Consider the following 7018-nt stretch of genomic DNA (forward strand, 5'->3'; position numbering starts at 1 on the left):
TTGACCCACTAAAGCTTCTAGAGGCCACAGTCTCGCCAGCAATGGAGGAATTCTTATCAAGCATGTATCTCTCTGGTTTGATGCTTTTCTGTTTCTGTGTCTTGGTGGTTCCTTCAGGGCTTTGATGACTCAAGCAGAGAATGCCAGGTCAACCCATGCCTATATTCTCGAAATGGCTAGTTTCCAAATAGTTCTCAGACTCTTTTAGCCTTCAGTTGCCATAATGATTTTAACACCAAATGATTTGGGAAACAGACAAAGCAGGACCAATCCTGAGGACTGGAGAAAACACAATGACTTTTCCATCAGCCTACCTCACATATCGGAGGTAAATCTTGTTGAAGTTGAACACACCTGGCTTTAGGACGAGAGAAGACAGTTGCATCTTCAATTCATTCAAGATAAAAACTAAAAACACAGCTGAAGAATTGGCTTAGCAAGTAAACATATTTGGCCCTCCAGTCCCATGGTGAAGTTTGACCCCTGACACCCACTGTGGAAGGAGAGAACAGCCTCCTGAAACTGTCCTCTGACTCCCACGAATGGCATGGACACCCTCAGTCATACGCAGTGTTGGTGCACGCCTTTAATCCCAGCCTTGGGAGGCAGAGGCAGGCAGATTTCTGAGTTCAAGGCCAGCCTGGTCTACACAGTGAGTTCCAGGACTGCCAGGGCTACACAGAGAAACCCTGTCACAAAATAAAATAAAATTAATTAAATTAAAATAAAATACCTAAAAATTACAACAAATGCATATTTTACAACAAACATATTATAGGGAAGCTAGTTAATTAAGCAATTATACTGTTAAGATGCAGAGGGGGAGCAAACACTCTGGATCCCCTCTGCTCCAGACACTTTGCACAGGCCATCTCAGTAGACTCTCTTATTTATATTTGTGCTAAATGCTTGTAATCACCCAGATAATAAGGCCATTATATCTGACTCCAATTTATAGATGAGATTACTGAGATCCTGGGAGGCAAGCTATTTGGCATGTGGTAGAATCGACTGGGAATTCAGCTTTCTGCTTTTCATAATAAGCCATTGATATTCTTGTGGGATGGGGGAGAAGTGCGCAGAGTGACTGTACTCTTTGTACATTGGGGAAACTAGGCATGGCAAAGGCTAGTGGAGAAATGGGGGCACCCTACCACTAAGTGTACTGTGTTAATTGTCAGAACCTTAAGTCTTTCTGCTTCTTGGCTTTTGTGTGTGTGTAACTTTATACTGGTAATAACCTTTATATGTTTTTAGATTATTATTTACTAGCATTTATTTATCTACTTATTTATTTGACTTTACTATGGAGCTCAGGCAATCTTCTTGTTTCAGCCTGCTAACTACTGGGATCTTACAATCACCACCACCCCCTCCCCAGCTTCTTGTGTTTTAGAGCTATGAAGAGAACAACAAATAAAATAAATATTTATTTACTTATTAGTGTTGGAGTTTCAGTCCAGGTCCTCACACAATCTAGGCAAGTGCTGCACCATTAATCTATTTTAAGCACTCACAAACACTGCCTCTGTGTTCACTATGACAAAACTGATTGTGGTTGCATACACCTGTGATCCCAGCAACATTCCAGAGGTAGTAGCTGGAAGGCCTACAGTTCAAGCCTATCCTTGGCTACAGAGGCATGTCCATCATATTCTAAGCCACTTGAGACAGAGGCCGGGCAGCGGGTAGCTGTTTTGGGAGGACAGAAAAACACATTTAAAAGGTCTGAGCAGTGCAGTGAAGGAAACCAGCAGGTGTCATAGCTATGGAGTCCATACAGGCTGTGCTGCCCCAATCTTCATCATTGAACCATCAGGTTGCCATAACGGCATTCTGAGGTTGAATGAGACCATGGTAGAGAGGCTTTCTGTATCATTGGCAGGCTCTCCTGGGATGCAAGCTCTGAGCCTTGAGAAAATGCGGTAAGATCCAAATCTCAGGTGGTAGTATAGTGTGTACAAGTCATTGCATCCTGTGAGCTTTGAAAAGTGCCTTCTCCAGCCCCCCCTTTCTCTTCCTTCTCTTGTTCTTGTAAATAAGGTCAAACCTAGGGTCTTACAACATGCTAAGTAAGTCTTCTACCACTGAGCACATTCCTCGCTCTTGAATTATTTTAAGATAGGGTCTGTCTAGCTCATGTTGGCCTTACTTTCTTTGCAACCCAGCCTATCCTCCAACTGTAGACTCTGTCACCTCTGACTGTGTGCTGAGAGTACATGCATGTCCCACTTATTGTGGAGACAGCAGAGGAGAAGACACACCACAAGCAATACAAACACAGAATGGAAACAGGGCTTCTAAAAGAGAGAGATAAGAGAACAATTCTTTGTCTCTGCTTGACTAACGGACTCAATAAAGAGTTCCTTGCTATTGTCATCACCTTCTTAAATGCATCAGATGTACAGAGATCAAGAGTCACTTAATTGTGAGCCAAGGCAGACACAGCCCGCAATGAGGTCCTAGGCTTGACCTTGGAAAGAAGGTGCATCAGGTATGAAGATAAGATTTTTAGGAGAATAGCTTAAAACACAAGATGGCCTCAGACTTTCTCGGTATCCAAGTATCACCCTGAACTTCTATCCTCCTGGGCCGCCATGACTAACTGCCTTTACTGTCAAGTACACAACCACTCCTGAACAATTGTTCATGTGTAGAATATGTAGCTTGTTGGGTGGGTATTGTCTGGATTATTTACCTAATTACTTGTAGTTTTTTTGAGACCATCTCAAATCTTGACTCTGAAGATGGTCTTGAATCCTAGGATGATGTGAAACAGATCTCTTGCCTCCCAAGGGCTGGGATTACAGGTATGACCCATTAAACATGGCTCCTAAAGTTTCACTTAATTAACGTTTCCAGATTCTGTATTAAGACAGTTGTGACTTGATTAGCATTTGTACTTAAAGCATAGACCCTTCTTACAAACCTGTTTCTAAGAAAAGCCAAGTTAAATTGACCAACTAGACAGAGGTAGTTTGGGTGGCCTCTGTTCATCAATAATACCAGTTTCTTTATTCTGATGATGCTGTAATTATTGTTCATACTGTCTTACAACACTAATCGTGGATGTCTTCATAATTTCATTGAAAACAATTATAGAGCTTCCACAACCCTGCACGTCCCCTCCACGGATTCCCACAGCACTTCATTTCACTTTCTAAACTAATGACACCTTCTGTGAGGACAGGTCTTTACATGGCTGCTCAGTCTCTGTTCCTCACAGCTCCCTCCATGGTTTAAGAGTTTGAAAGACAGCGCTTCCTCTGCCCTGGAGAACTTCCACATTTGCATTTGTAATTTTTTCCTGTAATTATTTGTTTACACATCTGCTTCCTCAAGGAGGTTCTGGGCTCTCTGAGGTCGGAAATTTTGTCTTGTTCCACTTTGCAGTTTCCTGTTGGCTGCAGAGAAGGCCGGAGCAGAAAGGTGGCCCACCCATCGCAAGCATGTGGCCAAGCTTTCTTTGCATTTGGACCTTCATAGTCTCAGCTGTCTTATCAACTCTAATTCCTGTTATGAGTACTGTTGTTTTATATCTATAAGTCATCTGAAAAAAATGTTCAAATCAAGACTTGGAGGATTTAAAAGGAAAATAGTTCTCTCTGTATTCTTCAGGCTTAACAAAGTTCTAGTACAGGAAAGGTAGAAAATAAATGAATCTTTATAAATAACATAAAAACAATGTTAATACTTATAAAGATTTTAGTGTAATTTATCGGAAGCTATATTATTAGTGCCATTATATATGTATCTGTGCAGGTGTGTGTATGTGTGTGTATATGTGTATGTATGTGTGTGTATGTTTATGTATGTGTGTATAAGTCCGTGTATGTGTATGTGTGTATTCAATGTGCATTTAGATATGTGTATAAAAGCCGAGGTTCAGAAATCTTGGTTACTATGTTACACATGGTGGAGGCAGTTCTCAAACCAAAGTTAAAATGAAGGAAAACTGCTTTTCAGTTCCCTCATTTTGGGCTTTCAAAGATAGGTGCTATACTTGTTATTTACTGAAGATTATGGACTTGGTATGTCATTGATTTCATATACAAGGTCCTTTTTCTTTATGTGGTATTATACATCTATATGTTGTGGCATTATATCCTCCTATCTGCAGGCAATATCTACACCAGAAGCCAGTAACAGAGCAGCACATGGCTCTGTATGTTGTGATAAATGTGCCAAAGGCAACGTCTTAAACTCTAGGGCAATAAAACACAGTGTAGACTCAACACAGTGTAGACTCGGCAGCAACTTGCTGGAGGAGGCTCATTTCAAGATGAGCTGTGCAACATAGAAATCTGCCCTATGTTTTCTTGTTTGCTTATTTGTCCTTGAGATCTTACTATGCAGTCTTGACTGGCCTGGAATGCACTTGTATATCAGACTGGTGAGTTGCTGTGACCCTCCTGTCTCTGCCTCTTGAGTACAGGGATAATATGTATGTGGCTTCATGGCTGACTTAATGTCTTTCTTTTTCAAAAATTAAGTAAAACTTAAAACGAACAAAATTGTATTTATCATGTACATATTTTAGAATACACATATATATTACGGAATGCCTAAACAGAACTAGTTAACACAGGAGTTGTTTACACACATCAGTTTTTATGGCAAGAACAACCTCCAACTAACTAGTTGTTTTAAGATTTGAAGCTTCTAGTCTCCAAACAAAGTGGGCCTTGTTGTGCAGAAGCAGTGGTGAAGTTTCTGTGTCTGCCTTTGCTCTCTGGATTGGCTTGCTTAAGTAGTTCTTAGTTTGCTCTTCACAGTTGCATCCTCTTTCTCTCTTTAAATCTTGACTCCTCTCTATGCCAGTATCACTATGGCTCTGCTTCCCCTTTGTAAAACTTGGGTAAGCATAAAAACTACCTTACAGGGAAAAGCACAAGGGCAGTGTGCTGTGTGAACTGCACAGGTTGTGGAAGCACCTGAAGGAAACATGACAGATGCGATGCCAGCCAGAACATGCAAATGAGTGGTGATGGGCAGGTGGGGATCCAGAGAACAGGACTATTTCAAAATAGTGCTAGAGCAGGCAAAATTAACAGTGCATGCACTTAAACAGCGAGAAAGGACCAGAGGGTACAGCCCAATGGGAGCCAGATTTCTTCCTACGTGCCAAGCACTGCAGACTCAGAACTACTCTAAGAGCAAAACAAGGAGCAGCAAGTGAAGGTTGTAGTTCCTAGTTCTTCATGTAGCTGGAATCTTCCAAAGAAGCTACTGGCTGTGTCCTAGATGAGAAGGAAGCTGTCTGTAATCCCCATTTCCAGCCAAGCCAGAGGGTTATTCCTACTGGAGAAGTATTCCAAATAGGCCACTGGTACAATGACATCATCATTTTACATCATTCAAGTTAGAATCATTTAGTGGCTATTTTTCTGCAATGATCATAGAGTCTAAGATGTGCTCTTATGTGATAAATTTTAGCAGAATATGGATGGCCATGATATTACAGGTTGAAGGGGGCAAAAAAAAAAATCAGAATTACCCTGAATCATTTTTAGGTGTGACTGTTTGTGACTGATTTGTCACTATCTTGATGAAAGTCTGTCTGCAGTGAAATCCCTGAAGTCCCAGGTCTGAGAGGGATCTGGGGAGCCATATTATCCCTTTCCTAGCTTCAAAGACGAGAAGATAGGAAGATACAAGCTGAGTTTGAAGAGGAAGCTGATCCTACATCCATCTTAATGGCGTGCTCATAGAAAGATTGTACATCGAGGAAGAGAGATGTGATAGCCTGAGGCGCAGACACAGTTAACTGTACTACACCTGCAATGGAAAAGCCCCTCTAACCAGAATTGCCTTGGATAAATCTGTTCTCCCGGACACTCATTCCTTTGAGCTAATCTTTTCAAATAGAGTTGTATCTTTGGCGTGTTAACTCCCTTGAACCCTTAGTATGACTTTGTTGACTTCAGACCTGTTACACCTAAGCCTATGTAGCTCTCTACGAAAAAGGTCAATTACAGCTTTGTAAATTGTATCAGTTTCTTGCCAAAAGAGCAGGCAGCTGTCAGTGGGAACACAAGAATGGCCTGGACCCACATGGTAGAAAGAGACCAACTTCTGCAGATTGTCCTCTGACCTTCACCTGCATGCCACAGTACATGTGTGCATGCAGATAAATAAATATCTGGAGAGCAGTGGAGGAAGACACCGGACATTGATTTTTGGCCCTATATTCCATTAACATGCAAATGTACTCCCAAACACATATGTATGTATACACATACACAGAAAAAAGACTGCAAATGGATATATTATAATACATAATTATATAAACTACACATACATATATATACATATATTTTATATCTATTACCTATCTATCTATCTATCTATCTATCTATCTATCTATCTATCTATCTATCATTTATCTCACTATCTATCTATCTTTCCATCCATCCACATAAGGAAAACTTGTCCTTTCTAAGGAACTGTTGTAGACTTTCTAGTACCTCACAGTGTAGGTGAGCAGAGCCAGCCGGCCCTCCAGGTGTCTGTTGTGGCTCGGAGAAGCAGTGCCCGCCCCAACTCTAGAGCAAACAGGGGAGTCCTCAGCAAGTCTGTAATTACTCTGTTTACTCTGAACACTTGAAGCTGAAGTTTACAGGGCTGCTAAGAAAAACCTGTTACACTTAAGCCTATGTAGCTCTCTACGAAAAAGGTCAATTACAGCTTTGTAAATTGTATCAGTTTCTTGCCAAAAGAGCAGGCAGCTGTCAGTGGGAACACAAGAAGAAGAAGAACTTGCGGCAAGGCTAGCTGTTTGCAAAGGAAAACTTCATAAACAAGTGAGCCCCCAAGGAGCTTCAGCCCCATGTGTTTGCACTGTGTACTGCACCACAGCCCTGTTCCGGTATCTTCCAGTCAGCATGGACCAGCTGGAGAGAAAGAGGAAGCATTCAAGTCCCGAGGAGAAGAGGAGAACAGTGAACAGTGTGCAGATAGTTTAGAGTTTGTTACCTTTTCATAAATAGCGAATAGAGGAAAAGACTCTGGGGATTCT

Source organism: Mus musculus, chromosome 10, assembly GCF_000001635.26.
Source record: "Mus musculus strain C57BL/6J chromosome 10, GRCm38.p6 C57BL/6J".
Taxonomy (NCBI): Eukaryota; Metazoa; Chordata; class Mammalia; order Rodentia; family Muridae; genus Mus; species Mus musculus.